The following is a 12230-nucleotide window of genomic DNA, read 5'->3' as shown; positions in this document are numbered from 1 at the left end:
TCCTCATGGATTTTTTTTGGAGGAAAAAGGGGAGATTGAGGTATCATAGGATGATGAACAAACATAGGATTTACCTCAAGGTGGTGGATTTTATTAGGAATAAAATCACAAAGAAATGAATGAAAAATAAAAAAAGAGAATTTTGTGCTATGTCCACAAAGAAATAGCCATTCCTTCCTTTTATTCCATCCAAAAAAAATTTAGGGATTAGAACTTGTAGCACATATGCATCAACCTCCTCTTCTCTTTCTCACAATTTACTCTCTCTCAATTACAATGCTATCTTAATATTACATAATTGTTGTATAATTTCCTCATAAACAAAGGGCTTCCTTATAAGGAAGGAAAATAAAAAATGAACATAAAATCTACCATTAGATATATGACCTAAATATGGATGCTCCAAGTTGACTATGAAATTGCAATACTTTACAAGACAAAATATTCAAAAAAACTTATCTTCATGGGCACTTCCGTTGAACCCCAACACAAGGGGCTCCAAAGAGTTGTTTCTACCCTCTTTATAACCCTTGGAAATAATAGTATGATGAAACCCCCCCTACAAAATTGGGGTTCAAACATGACTTAAAAAAAGACCTATAGACTAAGAAGATAATTGTGCTCCACAACCATCAATCTCCCAATTGAATACTTATTACATTAGCTCCACTGCTACTACACCTACTAGAATATGCTTCAACTTTGGACCTTGCTAGTTTCTCATCTTCATAATCATTCTTGAAGACCAACTGAAACTAAGGAAAATCTTAATTTCTCCTTTGTTAATTCCTTTATCAACTTATATGTAGGATTTTGGCTAGTACTTTAGAACCCTTGGAAATAATAGTAAGGGGAACCCCCCCTAAAAAATTGGGGTTCAAACATGACTTAAAAAGAGACCTATAGACTAAGAAGATAATTACTATTATGAAACCAGCGCACAAAAAGATAGAAAAGAAATATCAACGCCTTAGAAATCAATATCTTCGAGGGGGTAACCTCCTTTACATTACACAAATGAACAATTCTTCGATGCTACAAATGATAAAACCTCCTTTCTATATATAAGAGTCTAAGGAGTCACAATACAATCAAATCCGACATAACAATAATAATATCAGGGCACAACAATAACAATTGTGGGCTTCGATGGGGCACAATAATAATAATATGGGGACAATAAGTGCACAACAATAAAAATAAGGGCTACAATGACAATAGTAATGGGGGAATCACTAGTATTATAGGGATATAACATGCCCGTCTCCTTCAAAAAAGTGTTGTCCTCAATGCTTGAGTAGGTATGGATACTTCTGTATAAAATTCTTATCCTCCCATGTGGAATCTTCAGCGGGTAAGTTCTTCCACATGACAAGATACACTAAAATTGATCGATTTTGCAGCTGTCGAATTCTTGTTTCTGCGACTGCTTCAGGTTCCAATATGATTTTTCCTTCCACATCAAGTTCTGACAATATTGTTTGAACTAGGATCTTGTCACCAATAACCTTCTTTAAGCATGAAACATGGAAAAATGGGTGCACTCAGGAAGTTGTAGGAAGCTCCAATTTGTATGCCATATTACCAATCTTTTGCAACACCTTGTATGCCTATAATACTTTGGTGATGATTTATTATCCTTCTTAGCTTGCTTGAGGGACATTTGTTTATATGGTTGTAGTTGTAGAAATACCTAGTCACCTATATCAAAACTTCTTTCACGGCGATGTTGATCTACTTGTTGTTTCATTCTATTCTGTGCCAAAGTTAGGTTATCCTTTAAGAGTTGGAGAACTCGTTGCTGATGCTCAATGTGATCTTCCATTGCTTGAACCTTAGAATTTTCTCTTAAATATGATGTGATGGACGATGGGTGATATCCATAAAGTGCCATAAATGGGGTCATTTTTGCTATAGTATGGAAGGAAGTGTTATACCACCATTCAGACAAAGGCAACCATTTGACCCATTGTGTCCGTTTATCAGATACAAAGCAACGAAGATATCCTTCTAAACATTTGTTTACTATCTTAGTTTTCCCATCAGATTGAGGATAATAAGATCAACTATAAGCTAACTGAATACCAAGACAAGAAAATAATTATGGCCAAAAATTTCCAGTGAAAATGGGATCTCTGTCGCTTACAATAATCTTTGGGTTTCCATGTAGCTTTTGAATTGTTTCCATAAATGCAATAGAAACTGTACTAGCTATAAATGGATGAGTTAATGCACAAAAGTGTGCATACTTGGTAAGTCTGTCAACTACCACCATGATGACACTCTTTCCTTCAGACTTGGGTGAACCTATGATAAAATACATTGAAACCTCCTCCCAACATTGACTTGGAATGGATAAAGGTTGTAATAGCCTGGGGTCTTAATTGTTTCAACTTTATTTTGTTGGAAAACAAAACATTCCACCACAAAATTTTGAATATCAGATCTAAGGCCATCCCAAAAAATTCCTTAACCATGTGGTAAGTTTTTAAAAATCCCAAGTGCCCTCCTAAGGGAGAGGCATGCAATTCCATAAGAATCTTTTGTTTGAGTTGGGAATTTTGACATAGGTATAAGTGATCCTTGTACCATAATGAATCATTTTTCTAGCTAAATGTATCAGATGTACTGGGATCTTGTTGTAACTTTTGAACGAGTGCCCGCACTTCTTCATAATTCTTCCATTCATCCCTTGCTTCGTTTATCCAATCTGGTTGGATAATAGAAATGGCACAAAGCAATGCTTCCACATCTTCATCCTTTCTTGAGAGTGCATTTGCCACAACATTTTGATTCACTTTTTTGTATATGATTTCAAAGTCATAACCCAACATCTTTGTGACCCATTTTTGTTGTTCTTCTGAAGATAATATTTTTTCTAAAAAGTATTTAAGACTATAATGATCTATTTTTACCTTGAGGTGTCTTCCCATTAGGTAGGGTCGCCATTTCTTAAGTGCATGTAGTATTTCCAACATTTCCTTCTCATAAATATCTTTGTGTAAATACTTTCCTTTGATTGGATGAATTTCGAAAGCAATGGGCCTTTCTTCTTGATTTAAAACATCACCAATTCCATTTCCTGAGGCATCACATTCCACAATAAAGGTTTTTGTGAAGGCCAACGTAGCTAATATCGGTGCTTGGAACATGGCCTCTTTAAGATGTTCAAAGGTCTTCGTTTCTTCTCGAGTCCATAAAAATGCATCTTTCTTCAATAATGTTGTTAGAGGTGCTTCTATTCTCCCATAATTCTTAACAAACTTGTGATAATACCATGTCAACCTGAGAAATCCTCACAAATGCTTTATGGATGTGGGGATTTTCCATTCCTTAATGGCTTTAATTTTTCTAGGGTCTACCTTAACACCTTCATGAGATACAATATGGCCCAGATATTCTACCTCTTGTACTCCAAATAAACATTTGGAATTTTTTGCATGTAATTGTTTCTCCTCCAATAGTTTTAGCACCTTGTCAACATGTTGAACATGATCCTTCCAAGACTTGATATAGATTATTATATCATCAAAAAATACTAACACAAATTTTCTAAGGAAGGGTTTGAAAATGGAATTTATCAAACCTTGAAATGTAGAAGGTGCATTGGTAAGGCCAAAAGGCATCAAAAAACATTCATAATGACCCTCATGAGTTCTAAATGTTGTTTTCATAATGTCTTCAGTCTTCATTATGATTTGATGATATACCGAATGAAGATCCAACTTGGTGAAGTAAATTGATGCATGCAATTCATCCAATAGTTCATTCAATAACAGGAATGGGAAATTCATCTTTAAAAGTGAGCTTGTTGATCTCCCTATAATCTGGAAACATGCACCATGATCCATCCTTCTTGTGCACCAATACTATTGGAGCAGAGAAATAACTTTGACTTGGTTGAATTTTACTAGCCTCTAGCATTTCTGCAACCATATGTTCAATTTCACTCTTTTGGGAATAAGGATATCTATATGGCCTGATGTTTGGAGGATGACTTCCTAGAATCAAATGAATAGCATGATCATGATCACGAATAGGTGGGATACCTTTGGGAGTCTCAAATAGCTTGGAATGATTATCCAAGACTTTTTGGGGATCTGGAGAAATAGATGATTTCAATGTGGGAACCTCTAGCAAACATAATCGTGCAATTACGTGTCATTTTTCTTTATTTATAAGCTTTGTCATTCCATTAGATCTGATTATCTTTCCTGGTTTACCTGTGATACCTCTTAATTCAAATTCCTTTCCTTCCAAAGTAAATTTCATGAAAATTTCTTCAAAATTAAAATCTATTGTACCCAAGGATTGTGGCCATTGGACTCCTAGTACAACATCAGAACCACTCATTAGAATGGAAAGCATTGGCCTATTCAATACATATCCTCCCATGGATAGCTTGATATTATGGCACTTTCCAAAGCAATTTATGGTTCCTCCACTTACAACCATCAATTGACACTCTAGTGCTGGATATAGGAAGCAATTCAATTCCTTGGCTATCTTACAAGGAATAAAATTATGGGTACTGCCCGAATCAATCAACACTATTACCTTTTTCTCTTGATATGTCCTTCTATCTTGATAGTTTCAAGAGTGGTAATTCCGGCTAATGCATTACAAGATATGGCCATATTCATTTCTTCTTTCTCTAGGGTTTGTTCATGGTGTATATCCTCTTCTTTTGACGTTTCTTATTCCTTTTCTTCCTCTTCTTCATAATCTATGTAAAATAATTTCTTCTTAGCACACTTATGACATTTAGTGTATTTTATATCACAACTGTAACAAAGACCTCTTTTTTCTTCCAATTGTTGGGGTGTCAACCTTGTAGGTTGTGGAATGCTAGGGGAAACAATAGTTTCATCCTTATAGTTGTGAGTGGTGGGATTCCTTGTTGCCATAATTTTTCTTTCCATTTTTCTTTCCAACCTGAATGCCTTCTCCAATGAGTCAGTTTCCCAAAGGAGAACTTCGTGTTGGATGTCATCCTTTAAAGTCCCTATGAATACATCAATCCTATGCTCCTTTGGAATATATTTTACCCTTATAGTAAATTTTTGGAAGTCCTCAATGTGCTCCATCATTGAACCCTTTTGTTTGAGGTTTATCAATTAGCTAAAAAAAATGTTGCTTTTTGTATCCTCATAATGTGCTATCATTTATTCTGTAAAAATTTCCCAAGTGACCATTTGTTTATGAGAGAAAAGGCATCGATACCTTACAAACTAATTTGTCTTCGAATATAAAGTTTCAATGCATATCTTTTGTATGTTTTGCACATTATGGAGATCGAAATATTGCTCCATTTGTAGTATCCATGTTACGAGATCCTTGCCATCAAAATTCCTCATATCGATCTTTGGAACATGGTGGCTCTTCAATCCAATGTTAGAGTCTATGAAATCATTATTAAAATTTCTTTTGTTCTCATCATGAGTTTCCTTTACTAGCCTTTCACCATTAGTAAGAATTCATTGTAGCAACTTAGTCAAATATATCTTCAAATCTTCCATGTCGCCTTTCAGTTTTTCTTCTGTACCATCCATCTTAGCGTCCATGCCACCCATCTTAGCTTCCACACCATCCATATTAACTTGCACGCCATTCATATTAGCTTCCATGCCATTCATATTAGCTTCCACGCCTTTCTTTAAACCGTCAATCTTAGCTTCTGTTACCTTTTGTGAGAGTGAAATTTGTTGCACTTGGTCTCGTAATTTTGATATATCATGTTGCATTTCTTCCTCTTCTTCATGAGTCATGCTAGATATTTTAGGTTTCTTATTAGGTGTTTCCATTTTATTTCTTCGGGGCATAAATTAATGATAATTATGCTTCACTATGCCCTTTGAAATTCAAACTAATTTTTCAACTCAAACTTATGAAATTTTTTAAAAAGACTATACAACTTTTTTCTCTTTTTAGAAGATTGATATTGAATCTATTGTATCTCTATAATTGAAAATCTCCAAGGTTTGAAATTTCTTCCTGAGATAACCCTCTGAGTCCTTTTCCAATGCCACCGGTCGGATCAAAATTGGATTCTCCAAGAAAGCGTTATGCCAAATCTCCCAAGATGGCCTGATTATATAATTTTTCAATAGAGAGAACTTGTATGACATGCCACGTGTCACAGTTTAGACCTTCGGATCTGAAAAAGATACACAAGAAACTACATGCCTTCCCATTTCTGTAACTTCTTACGAAATTTCATTTTGATGCTCAAAGAGAAAGTTATGACGATTTTCCCAAGGTCTCCTATTTGGAATGTAATTCAAGACTCTGTAAAAACCTAACTTCCTCAGATCATATCTCTAAAAATATAGCGAGACAAGATCTGAAATTGGGACCCAAGGTTCAGAACGAGTTCGACTCAAATGGGTGTTTCTTTTAGCTTCTGAAACATCACATAAAAAACATTATATCGAAAATTACACGATTACCTATTTGGAGTAGCGAAACCTTATAATCCAAAGCTCTGAAACAAAATTTTATGAAACCAGCTCACAAAAATATAGAAAAGAAAGATCAACGCCTAAGAAATCAGCCTCTTCGAGGGGGCAACCTCCTTTAGATTACAAAAATGAACAATTCTTTAATGCTACAATGAAAAAAACTCCTTTCTATATATAGGAGTCTAAGGAGTCACAATATAATCAAAGTCGACATAACAATAATAATATAAGGGCACAACAATAAAAATAGTGGGCTTCTATGGGGAACAATAATAACAATATGGGTACAATAGGGGCACACCAATAAAAATAAGGGTTACAATGACAATAGTAATGGGGGAATCACTAGTATTATAGGGGCCTAACAATTACGCTCCATAACGATCAATCTCCCAATTGGATACAAATTACATCAACTCCACTGCTACTACACCTACTAGACTATGCTTCAACTTTGGACCTTGCTAGTTTCTCATATTCATCATCATTCTTGAAGACCAACTGAAACTAAGAAAAATCTTAATTTCTCCTTTGTTAATGCCTTTGTCAACTTATATGCATGATTTTGGCTAGTCTGTATGTTTTCCAATTCAGCTACCCCTCTTCCAAAATTTATCATATGAAATGGTACCATAACTTCTTAGTCTTAGAGTGAAAGGAGGAGTTCTTTGCAAGATGAATGGAAGTATTGCTATCACTATATAACATGATATTCTCCCTCTTTTCTCCCATTTCCTCCAGAATATTTATAAATAAATGATCTCTTTACTAGTCTCTGTAGCAACATCATACTCTACTTTTGTTGTTGAAAGTGAAACAACACAATTTAAAAATTAAACTTGTTGTTGTTCCACCTATAGTAAAAAACATACCTAGTGGTGCTCCTCCTGCTATCTTTATCATCTGCCACATTTGAGTCAATATATCCTTGTAGAACAATGTTTGAAAATCCAAAGCATAATTCTTGAGAAGTAGTACCTCTCAAATACCTGAGAATCCACCTTACTACCTTTCAATGCTATTTACCTAGATTTAACTTATATTTTCTCATAACTACCACTTAATGTTAAATATTTGGCCTTATTCACACCATCATATACATCAAGCTTGAAACTACTGATGAATATGGAACCTTGGACATATAGTCTATCTCATCATCTGTCTTGGGGCACATCTCCTTAATCAATTTGAAATGGCTTTCCAAAGGGCTACTAATTGATTTTTGCATCTTCCATTTTAAATGTTTCCAACATATTTTCTAAGGAAATGCTATTTTATGATTTATCCACTCCCTTATTATTTTCATACCAAAGGTTTCCTTTGTAGCACCCAAATCATTCATAGAAAATGAATTAGCTAATTTTATTTTGAGCACATTTATACATTGCATGTTAAAAATTGCAACAAGCATGTCATCTACATACAATAACAAGACAATATAAATTCCATTATCTAGTCTCTTAAAATAAACACAATGGTCACATCGACATCTACAATAACCTTGTTCTATCATAACCTATCAAACTTCAAATAACATTGCCTTGGAGCTTTCTTTAACCTAAACAAGCTCTTCTTCACTTTGGATAATAAGTGTTCCTTCCCTTTGACTTCATATCCCTGTTCTTGTTGCATATAAATATCTTCCTCCAATTCCCTATGAAGAAAAGTTGTCTTTACATTTAATTTCTCAAGATGAAAATATTCCACTGCCATTAAAAAAAGTTTTAATTGAAGTCATTTTGACAATAAGAAAAAAATATTTCATCAAGATCTATACCTTTCTTATGTGCAAACCCCTTTACAACAAGTTTTTCCTTATACCTCTTTTGGCCTCCATCTTCTTCCTTTAACATGTAAACCCATCTATTCAATAATGCTCTTTTAACTACAGGAAATGGGACCAAGTACCAAGTCTAGCTATGTACTAAAGATTCCATCTCTTCTTTCATTCCTTGCTCCCATTTATTTTCATATTCTACTTGCATCGCTTCTTCATGTCTTTATGGTTCACCAAAATGAGTTATCAATACATAATGTGATGAAGGAGAGTATCGTTCAAGTGGCCTACTTAGCCTAAATGATCTTCTAATAACACTTGTAGGAGTTTTAGGTACTTGTTGTTGATGCTACTGTCGGACATTTTGATTTTCTGGCACCTTTTGGAATTTCTTTTTCTATGATTTCATCAAGCATTGTGTATTATATGTTTTCCTTTTCCCATTTCTTTCATTACAATTGATATTTGTACATGACATCATTAAATACCACATCTGTATTCTTAATGATTTTGTTTATTTTCATAATCTCATAAGTGATAGCCAACATCAATAACTCCATAGTTCTATTTTCTCCATCGATATGGACAAATGCTTCACAACCAAAAGTCTTCATAAATGAGTAGTTTACATTTTTACCTGTCCATGCCTCTTTTGGAATTCCACCATCCAAGGAAATTGAAAGCCTTCAATTTATTAAGTAAAAAAAAATATTACAACATTTTCCCAAAATTGTAAGAGAAATCTTACATGTAATCTCATAATCCTTGGACACGCCATGTGTGTCATATTCATCCTTTCTAACGCACCATTTTCTTGTGATCTTCTTGAATTGTATTCTCCCTACAAATCCCATGGTATGAAGTGTCTATCAAACTCCTTGCTGTAATACTCACCTCCATTATCCCATTTGCAACACTTCAACTTATTTCCCATCTCATTCTAAACCAATTGTTTCCTTTTTTTTTAAAAGTATCTAAGCCATCAAACTTGTTTCTAATTTAATAAACTAAAATTTTCCTAGTTGCATCATCAATTAAAGTAACATAATAATAAGATCCAACAAAAGATTGTTGGCATTATGATTCTGGTATGGCTCTATGTTACAGGTGTTGTAGTTGATGGAAACTCTCTTAAGTACTTGATGGCAACTCTCTTAAGTGGCAATGCTCTGTTCAGGCTCTCAAAATATGTTGGAAAATAAGAGGTACACAGGTACACTGTACAAAAGCTGTGGACCCGCAAGAATATCATAGATAAAGTGCGTACATACCCGCTGGTTACCCGTTCATGAGGTGCGGACCCCAGTTCACTCACTTCAAGGCAGAGAAGCGCGCTCACGTGGAGTTTCTTATGTTTGGCTCGTGGTATTTAGCCCGTCGTTCTTGATTCTATGGTTTTGGCCCGTGGTATAGGATCTATTTTAGCCCTGGTTTGGATCCCTTGTATTGGTTATTGATGGTTTTGTCCCATGGTGTGAATAAGGGATTGACTATAAATAGGGAAGGAGATCACTTGGCTAATGTATCTTTGCAAATTGAATATCTTAAGATCTGAAATATTGGGTTATCGGTTTAAAAGCTTGATCTATATAAAAGTGAAGTTGAAAGTGAATCTATGAAGTGTGATCTCTCGGGCGCATGATCATATCTGGGCATCTGACTATCTGTGGCACACTGGTGGACTGCCAATTTGGCCCTAATCAGAGGTACGCAGGTAATTAACAGTGCAAGTGTGAGGGTATGCAGAGCAGAAGAAGGCGCGGTGCGTGGGTACGCAGAGCAGAAGAAGGCGCAGTGTGTGGGTACGCAGAGCAGAAGAAGGCGCAATGCGTGGGTACGCAGCGCGATAGAAGGTTCAGGTGCGGAGGCACAGTAAAGATACGCGACGCGACAAAAGCCGCAGGTGCGGAGCTACAGTAGAGGTACGCAGCACGATAGAAGCTGCAGGTGCGGAGCTACAGTATATGTACGCGGCGCGACAGAAGGTGTAGGTGCGTAGATACGCAGTGCAACAGAAGGCTCTCTGTGGGTATACGTAGGGGAGAAGAAGGTGAAGTGCGGAGCCACGCAGGCCAGATAAAGAAAAACTAGGGATCTGTCTTAAGACTTTTGTTGGCTGAATTCTTTTATGTTGATAAGGTGTTCTGGGTTTAGTTTACTGTTACTATTGATCTGGTTACTGCAGTTGACTGGGTGATTTACTTGTACTTGATGATCTCTTGATGTTTATGGATCCAGTTTGAAAATTTATGAAAAGTGGTCCTTGAAAGAAAAGAAGTAGGGGTTGTAGCTCCCTTCCAAGAGAGACTGGAAAACGAGAGAGAGTTGTAGCTCTCTGCAGGTTGCAGCCTGCGTACTGGTAAAGGACTGCACCAGTACAAAACCATTGTAAAAGGATTTTCTAATTTGAAAGAAGATAGAGACATATTGCAGCAGGTGGTTTTCACCCACATTGGGTTTCCACCTTATATCTGGTGTTCTTTGGTGTGACTATCTGTTTTTCTTGTTCATGCTCATTATTTTATGGTACTGACATGCAAAAATAATTCAAAGTATAAATACGGAGGATTTATTAAAAGAACTTAATAATACTGATTCACCCCCCCCTCTCAGTATTATTTCCAACAATTGGTATCAGAGCAGGTCCTTCAGAGAAGCTTGATCGCTTGAAGGAAGATCATTCATCATGAGCAACTACGAGAGGGAAGCATCAATCAGGCCACCAATTTTTGATGGGACAAACTTCAATTATTGGAAGGTAAGAGTTACTGCCTATCTTCAATCTCTTGGTACAGAAGTTTGGGATATCATAGATACAGGCTACACTTTTCCTTCAGCTACTCCTACAGATACGGCCGAAAAGAAGAAATATGAAACAAATGCTAAAGCAGTCAATACTCTGTTGGGATGCTTATCTCAAATAGAATTCGTGAAGGTTATGCAATATAAATCCGCAAAAGAAATATGGGAAAAGATTGTCTTGAGCTACGAAGGAGATGAACAGGTAAAGCGTGCTAAACTTCAAACCCTCAGGATTCAGTATGATAATCTCAGAATGTATAATGATGAAAGTGTGGCTAACTATTTCCTTCGGGTAGAAGAGATTGTTAATTGCATGAAAAACTTAGGTGAAGAAATAAAAGAGGCTATTGTGGTTGAAAAAGTTCTAAGATCATTGTCCCCCAAGTTTGAATCTAAAGTGTCTACAATAGAAGAAAAGGAAAATCTACGAACTCTTACTATGTCTCAGTTACACGGAATTCTAACTGCTTATGAAATGAGAAAGGGAGGTCCATCAGACAAGAGAGAAGCTGTCTTCAAGGCTTCAGGCAAAGGAGACTACTATGAAGCAAGTCACGTGCCAGAAGAAGAAGAAGAATCAAATTTTGTCAGAAATCTTCAACGGGGTATTGGAAGGTTAAGAGGTAAGTTACCTTTTAAATGTTTTGCTTGTGGAAGAGTAGGTCATTATGCTGCGAAATGTCCTCATAAGGATAAGATTGACAAAGGAAAGGAACCTGCTAGATGGAGCAAGAAACAAAATGCAAATAAGAAAAGCTACTACACTCATGAAGATAGTGATGGTCTATCAAATAGTGATGAATATGAACGAGGTAATGACCATAAAATTTTAATGGCATTTGAAGATGATGATTACATGGATGCTATAGATGTGGATAGCTTTCATGAAGAAATTTCTAGACTCAAGACATGTATAGAAGAAAATAATATGATCATTGATACTCTACAATTTCAAATTGATGAAAAAGAAAAATATCTTGAAAAGTTAGAAGGTGAAATTGTTTGTCTTAGAAAAGAGATTGAGAAAACAAAGGCTATTAATCTTAGGTTTGTCAAAGGATCTGAAACTCTGGATGAGATCATCAATATACAACGTTCTCCACTAAACAAGACAGGTCTGGGGTATAATGGAGAAACTTCTCAAGCATCCACCTCAAAGAGTTATCTTGATGCAGCAAGAAGGAATGAAC

This window comes from Pinus tabuliformis, chromosome 3_2, assembly GCF_031772625.1.
Source record: "Pinus tabuliformis cultivar Carrire ecotype Pingquan chromosome 3_2, CPIR1, whole genome shotgun sequence".
Taxonomy (NCBI): Eukaryota; Viridiplantae; Streptophyta; class Pinopsida; order Pinales; family Pinaceae; genus Pinus; species Pinus tabuliformis.
Note: the sequence above shows the minus strand (reverse complement) of the source record.